Genomic DNA, 12680 nt, shown 5'->3' on the forward strand with positions numbered 1-12680 from the left:
ATCCCTTCTAGAATAGGGGTTATGCCTGTCCCATCATTGTATATTGGAATCAGATAACTTGTTTTCTAAATTTCACATGTCCATCAAGCGGAGGAATTTTGCTCTGGGATGGATCACACCTCTAGTTGAATTTGATAAGACTTTGTACTTTACACTGTTCTGAAATTGCTTTAGGCTTCAGGGACATTGTAATGGAATGAACATATTTTGCATGTGGGATGAATATATATTTTTGGAGGTCCAGAAGGCAGACTTCAGTGGTTTGGAGTTAAATACTCCAGATAAACAGGTTTTTAACCTTAATCTATTCTTGTTGGGTGGACTCATTATATTTAGAGGCTTTTGATGAGATTAATTTAGTTAAGGGGTACTCCAACTGAATTAGGTTTGGCCCTAATTTATTACTGGAGGCCTTTAGAAAAGGCCACGGAGATGGCTTGGAAGTGAATTATTTTTCACTAGAGCCTCCATATAATGCAGCCCACCTGACAGCTTGATAGTTACCTGATGAGACCCTGATATAGCCAACTAAGCTAAGCTATACCCAGACTCCTGATGCACAAAAGCTGTGTTTCTTTAAGTTCCTAAATTTGTGATACATTGTTATGCTGCAATAAAAAACTAATACACCATGAGTTTGGATTTAGGAGTAAGCCATGTTCCCCAGATCTATAGAACCATCTGAGATACAGCTGTCCTCTGAGCCACACTGACCACATTCCAAGATTGGCTCTGTAACAGTCTATGTCTGTTTTTGAATGATTCTTCTGCCAAGCAAATAGAACATTTCCTCTTAAAAACACAGCTAATTAGCCTGCACTGGGTTTTCCTACCAAGGACTGACCCATCTGCTCTTAAGAGACTGAATTTCATCTCCATATCACCTCCCATTCAAGCTTCAGTCTATTTTGTGCAGATCTTGCCTTCTTAAGAGTCTGGCCACTCTCTGGGATCCTTGATGCTGTCCCCTGCCTCCTGACTAGTTAATCAAATAATTTCAATATCATCCAAAGAAAAAGATCTTGGGCAATAAGCTGGAATAAACATTGGCTTTAGGGTGGTATACAATTCTCCGTTTATCACTGAGTGAGTATGGGTAAGTCATTTAATCATTGTTTGTCTCAGTTCCTACACCCAAAAATGGGGCTATATTCCTCAAGTTTTCTGTAAAGGCTAAATAAGAAACATCAGTGAAAGTTTGTATGAGATTGACTGGCTGATTATAGATACTCAATAAATTGCTGATTTTCTTGACTTACTCCTTACTTTTTAGAATTAAACAAAGGAGAGTTTTTTTTGCAGATTCACAGCTAACTGTTAAAAAAGAAAAACAGTTTATTGTCTCAAATATATCTACTGTGATATTGATTTGTATTCATCATAGCCATTAAACCCTAGGGGAAAAAATTATTCTGATCAAAATAGAAAAATCATTAGAGGCCTGGGAAATACATCTTTTGAATATAGGACCATGGAACCATCATCACATCAGCAGGATTCTCTTGACACTCCATTCATAACTTCATTGGTGTTAATGATGAATTTCTAGAACAGAAAGACATTTAAAATGTTCACAGGCAACTTTGATCAAGAAGGCCAAAATGTAAGGGTATTGAAATCATTTTTAAGATAATTGCTACAAATTAAACTAAGCTTTCTGTCAATAATATAATTACCAGAGTAATGAACAGTAAAAAAAGAAAAGAATATCAGTTGCTGTACATGAATTCAAGTTAAGTTTTATAGTGCAGTTCAGAGCTACATCTATTCACTTTTCAGAAAAAATGCAGACAGGCCATATTCTAAGTCTTGATTATCTTAACTTTTATTAGATGAAAGTCCCATTTCTTCTTTTATTCTAATTTTTATCATCTGTCCACTTTTAGTAAAAAAGGGCTCAGTTGACCTAAAATTTGTCTTGAGTTATTCTTTAAAATTAAGTTGTATATGGTTTCTATTATTCTTTTTAATAAAAATCAACTTACTAGGAAAAAATATACATGAAACTTTTCAGCTGCAGTTTCTTCATCACTCAATTTTTCCTCTGACTTTTTTTCTTTCTGATTATTTCCTTTGTCAATTACCATTCTATTGTCATTTTCAATTTTCTTTTGGTTTTTATATTTTTGTTATTAATTTGTATTGACTCTTTATAGATTAAGGATAGAAAACATTTTTCTGTAATATATGATATATTCTCCCCAGTTTTTGCCTATTTAGAAATCCATGGGAATGTAAACTCCTCCAGGGAAAGGCTTTTGTTTGCTTTTTCTGTTTATGTTTCCAGCACCTAGGAAAGTTCCTGATAAGTAGTTTCTGACTGTTTCGATATTGAATATGATTTATGGTACATTTCAGATATTGAAAACTTTTTCACATTTAATATGTCCAAATTCTCAGCTTTTAGTATGAACCATATCTTCATAAATATGATTAGAAAAGACTTCAGTATGTCATCATGAAATACACTTTTAGATTATTATTTCTTACACATGGATGTCCTTACATGTCTATTCTTTCAGATGAACTTTAGAATAATTTTGTTAAATGCAAAAAATTCCTTTGGAAGGTTGTTTTGAATTGAAATCAATTTTCAAATTAATTAAATAGTCAACAACATTAAGTCTTCTTGTCTTCATAAAATGGTATGTGTATCAGTACCTTTTGCTTTATAACAAACCAACCCAAGATTACAAGCATAAAACAATAATAATAATGTATTAGTTCATTGTTCTAAATGAACTGGATTGTATTGGATGAGTACATCTAGGTGATTATTCTATTCTACATGGCATCATCTGGGGTTATTCATGGACTACATTCAGTAGGGACTTCAACATGACACACATATCTGACAGCTAATGCTGGCTATCACCTGGAACCTCTTTGGTCATCCTTCACCTGATTCCTCATTTTCCAGGGCTGCTTTACCCATAGGTCTTCACCAACAGGATAGTATGCACTTTCTGACAAAACAGCAGGTTTCCAAGAGGACAAACCCTAATGCACAAAATATCGCATCTATTTACATCAAACTCACTATTTCTCATTGGCCAAATCATATCACATGACCAAGCTCAGCATAAAGAGGTCTGACTTCTGGGTGGGAGAGTTGCAGGGTCATATTGCACATGGGCATAGATGCTCAGGGAGGAACAATTTGTGGCCATTAAACAATCTGTGTTCTCTCAGCCAAAAATTACTCACTTTCTATTCACTTGCAAAATTTATTCCTATTCAAGATTTCCAATAGCCTCTCTCTATTACAGAAACAGACTCAGGTTCCATCCAGCTCAGGCTTAGAAAGCTAAATCAGGTCATAGAAGTAAGGTCCAAATGCAGAAGAGTTCCCTTAGATACAGCTCATTGCAATCCAGAGACTTGTTAATTAAAAGATATCTGTACCTCACACACTCAAAATAAAATGCAGTGGCAAGACAGAATAATGTAAAATGGTGAATAATTGGAAATGGGTAGCCCATAACAATTTTGAAATTCACCAGGAACATGCCACTAATTTCCCATACTCCAGGGTCAGGAAATAGTCTATAATTAAGGTCCAATTCTGCTCCCTGGGAAAATTTCCTTAATACATTTCTTTCCTTTTCTTTTTACCAAAGCCTCTTACTCCATCTTCTGGGTTGCTTGCTGTTCATAAGTAGCTGGAGGTCTCCTTTTATTTTTGAAATGTGCTTGTTCCTTTTATTTCAAGATAGTAGTGTTTTGCCAATAATTCTCTTAGAAACCTTATGGGTATGTTCATGAATCTTATTAGGGTCCACTTACTACCCCAATCCACAGCATTTTATGGGATGCATTCCTCTGCTTTGGGTGTACCAGGTTCTTAGATACATGGGACAAGCCACTTAAGCTATTAAAGTCCTTTTGTCTAATGGAGTGGGTTGAGTGTGCACCATTTTTAATCTTTCTGAGGCCTTTAACAAAAGGTCTAGAGCTAAACTCTTGATGTGACATTTACCCTGATTCCATCTGTTGCTTTCAGGACCTGTTGTGAGACTTCCCCAGGTCCTTTCTATTTCCTCTAATTCTGCTTGAAAACTAAACAATTCCCTTTTTTACTTCATCTCTCTGCTCTCTTCTCCTACTTTATCATATACACTTAAAAGAAGTCAATTCGCATGTTCAACATTCTTCCTAGAAATCTCAATAACAGGACATGCAAGTTGATTAGGTACAACTCTTCTACATTATTGTCAAATGTTCCACAGCTATCTAAGACAGATCACTCTTTCTCAGATCTTCAATAGTAATTTGGAGCTTCCATTCTGTTTTCCTGTTTTGATTGGGAAATATTTCTTTAAAGGAAGACAGAAAGCACCAACCACAAAGGAGAAGTTAAGAACATAGGTTCATCAAAAGACCTTGAAAAAAGGGAAGCCATTGAGAGGGAGAAGATATTGATAATTCATATAAATGGCAAAAGACTCATATCCAGGTTATGTGAAAGTAGCTCCTATAAACCAGTAAGTAAAGAGACTACCCAGTAGAAAAATGGAAGAGAGGAATAAACAGTTCCAAAACACAGGAAATCCAAATGTGCAAAATATGAAAACATACCAATTAGTAATCAGAAAAATGAACTTTAAAACAACAAAAGGCATTATATCCTCTCTACAAAGGCTATTGTTAAATAAACTGGTAATAGCTGCTCATATGGTGCAAAGCAAGCTTGTGGACACAGTTGGGAGGGAATATGAATTGGTGAGCTATTTTAGAACACTGTGTTTTGTTTTTTATCTTTTGCAAAATCTACTAATGTTGAAGATAAACTTTTTGTACTACTCAGGAATTCCAATCAGAGGAGTAGACCCAAGAGAATGTTCATTATTATTTCTGATAGCTTTAAACTGAAAACAATCCAAATGTCCAAGTAAACTCTGGTAGTTACACACCAGATCCCTATATAGCAATGAAAATGATTTTATCTACCCTACACTTCGATGAAACTCACATGCATAATTATGAGCAATAGAAGCTCAATAGTCATCCCAATTTTATAAGGAAAAGTGGACCCAACTCAACTTTAGGATTTTAAGGACGTATATTTTAGCAGCAAAAGCATGAAGAAAAAAAGTCAGTAATTAACCACAAGAGCAGTGATTATGTGCTGGAGTTGGCCTGTGTCATACAAGGAGAGCTGAATGTGGCATCTCATCTCAAGTTTGTGTTGGCAGCTTAAAATCAGTCATAGTGAGAATATGTGCATCATGGGACTAAGCAAAGACTACAAATCTGAGTGTTGTTTTTTTTAAAAAAAAATTCAGGAGAATGGATTGTTAAACATATACCAGCATATCACTGCATAAAAGTCATGACAATAGCTACCTTTAGAGCACAGGTGGGGAGAGATTTGGGGATCAGCACATTCAGTTATTCTCAGGTGTTGGTGCTCATTAGATTCATTAGCAACTAATAATCAACACTGATTTTCACTGAAACTTTATTTTGTCTCATTTCTCTCTTCCTCCTCTTGGTCAAGAAGGCTACCTGAATCCCATAATGCTGGGTCCCAGCTCATCCCAAGAGTCCTGTTCCCCATTGTCAGGGAAATTTACACCCCTGGAGGTCGTGTCCCAAATTGGGGAGAAGGTTGGGACTTCACTTGCCAAGCTGGCTCAGAGAGAGAGGCCATATCTGAGCAAGAACAGAGGTTCTCTGGGGGTGACACTTAGGCATAATTATAAGTAGGTTTAGCTTCTCCTTTACAGGAGTAAATTTCATAGGCTTGAATCCTAAGAGGCCTCAGGTTATTGAATTGGTTTTCCCCACTGTTTTCAAGAATATCAGGAATTCCCCAGATGGGGAAGTTGAATATTTCCTCCTTGTTCCCCATTCCTCCAAGGGGACTTTGCAAATACTTATTATTCTCTGCCCGAATTACTCTGGGATATATCAGCACATTACACTAACCTGTACAAACCAAGAAGACCTCCTGCCCTACTCAAGATTCCATGTAATTATGATGTTCAAATAAACTGACCATGCTAATTAAATGATAAAGTACTACCCAAAATATAAATTTTGCACCAAATAAACATTTCTCCCTTTGGTCTCATACAGAAGTTGAAGTTAAAATATGGATGATATCATCCTTTACCCTATATCCTGATTTTCCTTGGTCCTATCCAGATCAGTTTCATTTATATCTCTAGTCAAAGTCTGATCACTTTTTCAAACTTTTAAACAGTTGCTGTATGGAGTAATGTTGACTTTCCTAGCTTCAGAGCTCTAACTCTGAGTCTCAGGTACCACATAAATACCCCAAGTTTCTGAGAATGACCAGGTTATACACAAATAGCTACTATCTCAAAATTTAGAAATAACAAGTTACAATGCAAGAATAGATATGACTGCTGTAAGTGCTTACAATCTAGGACCCTTTACAATACACCCCAACCTGATAACCCATGTTCTCAAATGCAGTACTCTGAGTTTGTATAATACAGTTAGCCCATATGAGTGAGGCATGATAATATTTGTCTTTTTGTTTCTGACATTTCATTCAACATAGTGCCCTCAAGGTTTATTCACCTAGTTGCATGCCTCACAACTTCATTCCTTCTTGCAGTCACTTAGTAGTCCATAGTATGTATACACCAGTTCCCCCTTCCCATTCCTCAGTCACTTTACCCTTATACCATGTGCATCGGTTGTGAATTCCGAACACCGCCACCATAAATACCAGTATACAAATGTCCCTTGGTGTCCCCACACTCAGTTCCTCCAGATATATACTGAGCAACATGATTTCAGGATCATGTGGCAACCCCATCCTTAGCCTCCTGTGGAACCACCACACTGCCCTCTGGAGAGGCTACACCTCTTACCTTCCCTACTAACAGCAAATAGGCCAATCTCTTTTTTCACATGTTCTCTAGCACTTGTTTCTCTTTGTTCATTTTTAAACAGCTTTATTCACACATGATACGATCCAACCTAAGTGTATAGATGTGCCTTTGCCACCATAATCTATATGAAGAAATTTCCTTTTCTTCCATAAAGAATCCATACACTTCCCCCATGTCCCTCACTTGTTGATGTTTAGTTTTGGCATAATGCCTGTTACATTCATGGAAGCATATTACAGTGTTACTGTTGACTATAGACCTGAGCTTGCATTGATGGTATTTTTCCTGTATACTATCCCATTTTCATTACCCTGCAATGTTGACATTCATTTGTTCTGCTCCATCCAAAAATGTTTTCATATTTCTACATTTAATCACCATCGTTGTCCACTCTAGGCATTCCTAAATTATAGTGTCTCACTCTTTATCCTTTATCTTTCATTCTCGTGTCATGTGCCCCCAGTCTTCCTCCCATAATCATACCCACATTCAGCTTCACTCAGTGTGCTTATTCTATTCTGCTACCATCAGATAGTAGTGTGCTATCCATTTCTGAATTTTTACAATCAATCCTGTTGCACATTCTGTATTCCTTTGGCATCAAATTCCCAATCTCTACCTTCTTTCTATCTCCTGATAACCTGTGTTCTTAACTTTAACTTGCAAAGTTTACTCTTTAATATTATATTAGTTCACATTAGTGAGAGCATACAGTATTTGTCCTTTTGTCTCTGGCTAATTTCACTCAGATTAATATCCTAAAGGTTCATCCACATTGTTAGATGCTTCATGACTGTATTCTGTCTTACAGATGCATAATATCCCATCGTATGTATATACCACAGCTTGTTTAGCTACTCCTCTGTTGATTGACATTTGGGCTGTTCCTATCTCTTGGCAATTGTAAATAACGCTGCTATAAACATTGGTGTGCAAATGTCTGCTTGTGTCCCTTGCCTTCAGTTCCTCTGACTATATGCCTAATAATGGGATTACTGGATCATCTGGCAATCGTATACTTAGCTTCCTGAGGAACCACCAAATTGTCTTCCAGAGAGGTTGTACCATTTTACATTCTCACCAACAGTGGATAAGTGTGCCTTTTTCTCCACATCCTCCTTAGAACTTGTCTTTTTCTGTTTTTCTTGCAGTGGCTATTCTAGTGGGTATGAAATGATATCTCATTGTGGTTTGATTTGCATTTCTCTAATAGCCAGTGAAGTTGAGCATTGTTTCATGTCCCTTTTAGCCATTTTTCTGAATATTGTCTGTTCATACCTTTTGGCCATTTTTTAATTATGTCGTTTGTCTTTTAGTTGTTGAGTTATAGAATCTCTTTATATATTCTGGATATTATACCCTTATCTGATATGTGATTTCCAAATATTATCTCCCATTGTATAGGCTGCCCTTTTACTTTCCTGACAAAATTCCTTGTTGCACAAAAGTGTTTAATTTTGAGGCGATCCCATTCATATATTTCTTTTTTCAATGCCCGTGCTTTGGGTGTAGGGTGTAAGGTCTTAGAAACCACCTCCTATTACAAGACTTATATTTCCCTACATTTACTTCTAAGAGTTTTATGGTCTTAGCGCTAATGTTTAGGTCTTTGATCCATTTTGAGTTAATTTTGTATAGGGTGTGTGATATGGATCCTTTTTCATTCTTTTGCACATAGATACCCAATTCTCCAAACACCGTTATTGAAGAGGCTACAAGGTTATCATTTTTGCAGATGGAAAGATTGATTTAACATTAAAAATAATTAAAAATCTCTTTAAAATAACTAGTTCATATATAAGATTAATATATAATATTTATAACCTTTCATATATATCAGGAACAAATAATTATAATGGGCAATGAAAATAATCACCATGGAATATAACAATATTAAATACATAAATAAACTCTAATAAACCATGTTACCAATGAAAAGAAAACTATAAAACCTCACTAGAAGAGCCCAAACAGCAACAAAAAATCATGCCCCTCGGTGGCGAGGCTCACTGTTTTATCGATGTCAGTTACCTTACCAAACTATAAATTCAGCGTCACCCCAATAAATTATTTTTGAATACTTAAACTGATTACAAAGTTCATATGGAAGTAAAAAATCTAAAGAACAGTAAATATAGTTTACTTTCCACTGAGTAGAAAGAATAGTCAGTCAAATAGGGTAATACTGGCTAAAAAATAGGCAAATAGATTAGAGAGTATAGAAACAGATTTCTACCAACTCTGGCTTTCCTGGCTCTTGAAGCATATTTAGCAAACCTACATCAGGTGCCTCTTCAACTTTTTAGAGGATCCGTTCTAATCACCCACTACCTGACTCTCACTTAATATTCACCCACTGAACAGACTAAAGATGTAAATTAACACATGAAAAAATACTCCATCAGCTGTAATTAAAACAATACAACAACTGGGATGCTTTTACCATCATGTTAGCAAAAATTAAATAATTGAAAAGAGTTTGGTATTAGTGAAGGTGTGAGGACACTGGCTGGTTCTGATACAAATGTCATTGCGAATGGTAAGGTCTTTTGAGGAGGCAGTGGCAGTATCTAACAAACATTTTAATATGCAAATTATTTCCATAGCAATACAGCTTCTAAAAAATCTCTCCGAAGTGGTATTGCCACCAATGACATCTTAGTAATAAGAACCAACCCTTGTGAGCACTCAGTATAGGCCAGGCATATTCAGTCTTTTTTTTACTTTACTATGCCCGTTACACTTTGAAGTAGGCACTTTTACTTCTCAGGAAACAGGGAGATTTAGCGACTTGTCCCAGGGTCACACAGTTATTACTACAGATTATTTGAAAGAGTGAAATGCTAGCTGTAATCTAAATGTCTATTTATGGAGAAATGGTCTATCTTCCAGAATTCTACAGAGCTTTAACAGATAATGAGATTGGCCTCTATGTCCTGACTTCAGAAACATAGCTGCAGTATGATTTTTTAAATATGACCCCATTTAGGATTAATGTATTTGTATGTGTTTATTGATATCCCAATCTCTCTCCTTTATGCATAAAAGAAGAGTGACAGACACTCTGGAAACATTAACAGGGGTTACTTCTGGAGAGAGAACTTCAAAGCTGTGGAGTCTGGGGATGTTAGAACACGTTTCTCTACGTTTACATATAGCAATATTTGAATCTTTAAGGACAAAGCTGAATCCACATACTACATATATTTAAAGATTAAAATGAAAAGGAAAGCAAAACAAATTAGGATAAAGCAAAGTGAATTACATTGTGGTATCTTTTTCATAGATCTTATCTTCTAAACCAAATTCTTTTTTTTTTTGGCAAAGATTCTGAGTAGGTTGAACTGTGATAGTGCATTTTTTTCCCCTGAATTTGGAATCTAAAGCCTTCCATACCTGTGTTTGCAGTCATTGAAGTAACCTTTCCAACTCTTTGAGCAACTGAGGATGAAGGAATCAAAGCAGAACATATTTATCCTTTCTTGTGGCTCTCTTTCTTGTTTTGAGCATGACGTGGCAGTACAGGGGTATAGAAATCATGTGCCCCAGATTTCTCATTGCCAAGATTCCTTTCTATTGTTACAACATCTGTCAAGGAGTGAGCTCTCATTTACTTTTCAAAGATAATGGTTCTTGTTTAAAAATGACATATTTTTACCACTCACCTGTGGGTACCCTGACCCCACTTATGTTTTATCCCAACTCACATAAAATGTTCCATAAAAGAACATTAAATAGTTACCCCACCTTTAGTTCTCTTTTAGGGGGAAAGGTATATCTACAATAAATTTAGAATAAATATGACAGGTCAGTTACCTGAGAATTTTCTAAGGGAGGCTGCGTCTTCAGAGCAAAAAATTTTGAACAAAGTTAAATAGAAGACTTTGGAACAGATGTTAGGTTTGTTTTATTATATATGAATTATATTATATATGCATCCTACTGTGAAATGAATAGGAAAATCTTCAAATTGAATAGAAGAGTGTGAAAAGAAACAGAGTTTCAAGACCCTTCTTTATGATATATTTACTGTCATTTAAGGAAAGAAGAGGGAATTGGAGTTGAAAGACAGGTGCTGAATTTGAAGAAATGTGGTTCTACATGCTTATCAGTGTTCTAGTTTGCTAGCTGCTGGAATGCAACACACCAGAGATAGATTGGCTTTCAATAAAAGGGGATTTATTTAGTTGACACATAGTTCTTCAGAGGAAAGGCAGCTAACTTTCAACTGAGGTTCTTTCTTTCGTGGGAAGGCACAAAGTGATCTCTGCTGGCCTTCTCTCTAGGCCTCTGGGTTCCAAGGTCTTTCCCTGGGGTGATTTCTTTCTGTATCTCCAAAGGCCTGGGCTGAGCTAGGAGTGCTGAGATGAGGTATGCTGAGCTGCATGGGCTAAGTCCTACACTGAGCTCTCTCATTTAAGCACTAGCCAACTAAATCCCAACGTCATTCACTGCAGCTGGCATGCCTCCTAGCTGACTGCTGATGTAATCAGCAACAGATGAGGTTCACGTACCATTGGCTTATGTCCATAGCAATAAAACTAGGCACCCTCACCTAGCCAAGTAGACACCTGAATCTAACCACCACAATCAGGTAGTAAACCAACATGCTAACTGCCATCACTAGCCATACTTTCTGGGATTCTGACTGGAGGAGGTGCCTTTTCTTTGCAGGAGATACTCTAGGCCTCCTGATGAGACTTTGCAGCAACTGCAGAAAAGCAAGTTCCTAAATAAAGCCTTGGGAGGAAAAGACCCAAGTCCATAGAGAGGCTCTCAGAAGTAATCTTGTTGTTCTACATTTTCACTGGCCGTGGATTTAAAATTCTAAGAGACACTGTAAAGATTTGTAAAAAATGTCTTTACAGATATCACTGTAAAGATATCTACCAGAGGAAAATAAGCTTACCAAAGGATGCTTAGAAATAATGATGCCAGAGAACGATCAGTCTTTTCTGACCTTCTAAACCTTTAATCTATTAAAAGGAAATGAATGTTTATACTCAGAGGAACTCTGTGATCCTAAAAAAACATGTGAAAATTAATTTTTATTTTTTCTCCTAAGTACTCAAAAGTGACTTTCATTTTCAACCAAAACTGTCGTGAATATTCTTGTAAGACTTTGTAGTGCTAAACTTCACTGAATTATCACCTGTAATGGTTAAGGTATACAGAAACGTTATCCATGTGAGGTAATTTGGGAAAACTTTTCTGGAAGGCAAGTTAGCAATAACTACTGAAATTTCAACGGCTCAGGACTGTTCACTAACAATTCCATTGCTTGAAATTAGCACTGATGTATCTCACAGGGTGTACACTGCAGCATTGTTTTTTTTTTTTTTTTTTTTTTTTTTTTTAAAGGAAAGACAGAGAGAAGGAAGGAAGGATAGAAGGAAGGAAGGAAGGAAGAAAGGGAAACATTTTTAAACATTTTCTTGTTTTATTGTATTCTGTTTCTCCGTTTTTTGTTACATGGGCTGGGGCCGGGAATCGAACCGAGGTCCTCCGGCATAGCAGGCAAGCACTTTGCCCGCTGAGCCACCGCGGCCCGCCCTGCAGCATTGTTTTTAATAGCTGATAGTTAGAAACTATTTGGAATAAAATATCCATTAAGAGAAGACATATAAATCAGCATTTTTATTCATAAAAATAGGAAGAAGTTAGAAACAAACATGGTATATCTGTGGATATTTATGTGAATAAGGCTTACGTTTAAAGAGGCGGTAATATCAGAATAATGCATGTGATATGACCTTATTTTTGAACATTAGAAGAAAATAGAATATACAGAGAGAAAAGTACAGACACAAC

General features: G+C 36.3%; 1 long non-coding RNA gene across 6 annotated transcripts in view; it reads right to left on the reverse strand.

The window, feature by feature from the left end:
• LOC143683947 (uncharacterized) overlaps positions 1-12680 on the reverse strand; it is a 355121-nt gene that overhangs the window by 272630 nt on the left and 69811 nt on the right. For 4 of the 6 annotated variants that reach the window (XR_013175757.1, XR_013175752.1, XR_013175747.1 and 1 more), the window contains one exon: positions 1347-1545. The exons of the other annotated variants lie outside the window; for them this stretch is intronic. This is a non-coding gene — a long non-coding RNA (uncharacterized LOC143683947). Of the gene's footprint in view, positions 1-1346; positions 1546-12680 lie in introns of those variants that run through there. 6 annotated transcript variants of the gene reach the window in all.

The sequence above is a fragment of the Tamandua tetradactyla genome, chromosome 1 (genome assembly GCF_023851605.1).
Source record: "Tamandua tetradactyla isolate mTamTet1 chromosome 1, mTamTet1.pri, whole genome shotgun sequence".
NCBI lineage: Eukaryota > Metazoa > Chordata > Mammalia > Pilosa > Myrmecophagidae > Tamandua > Tamandua tetradactyla.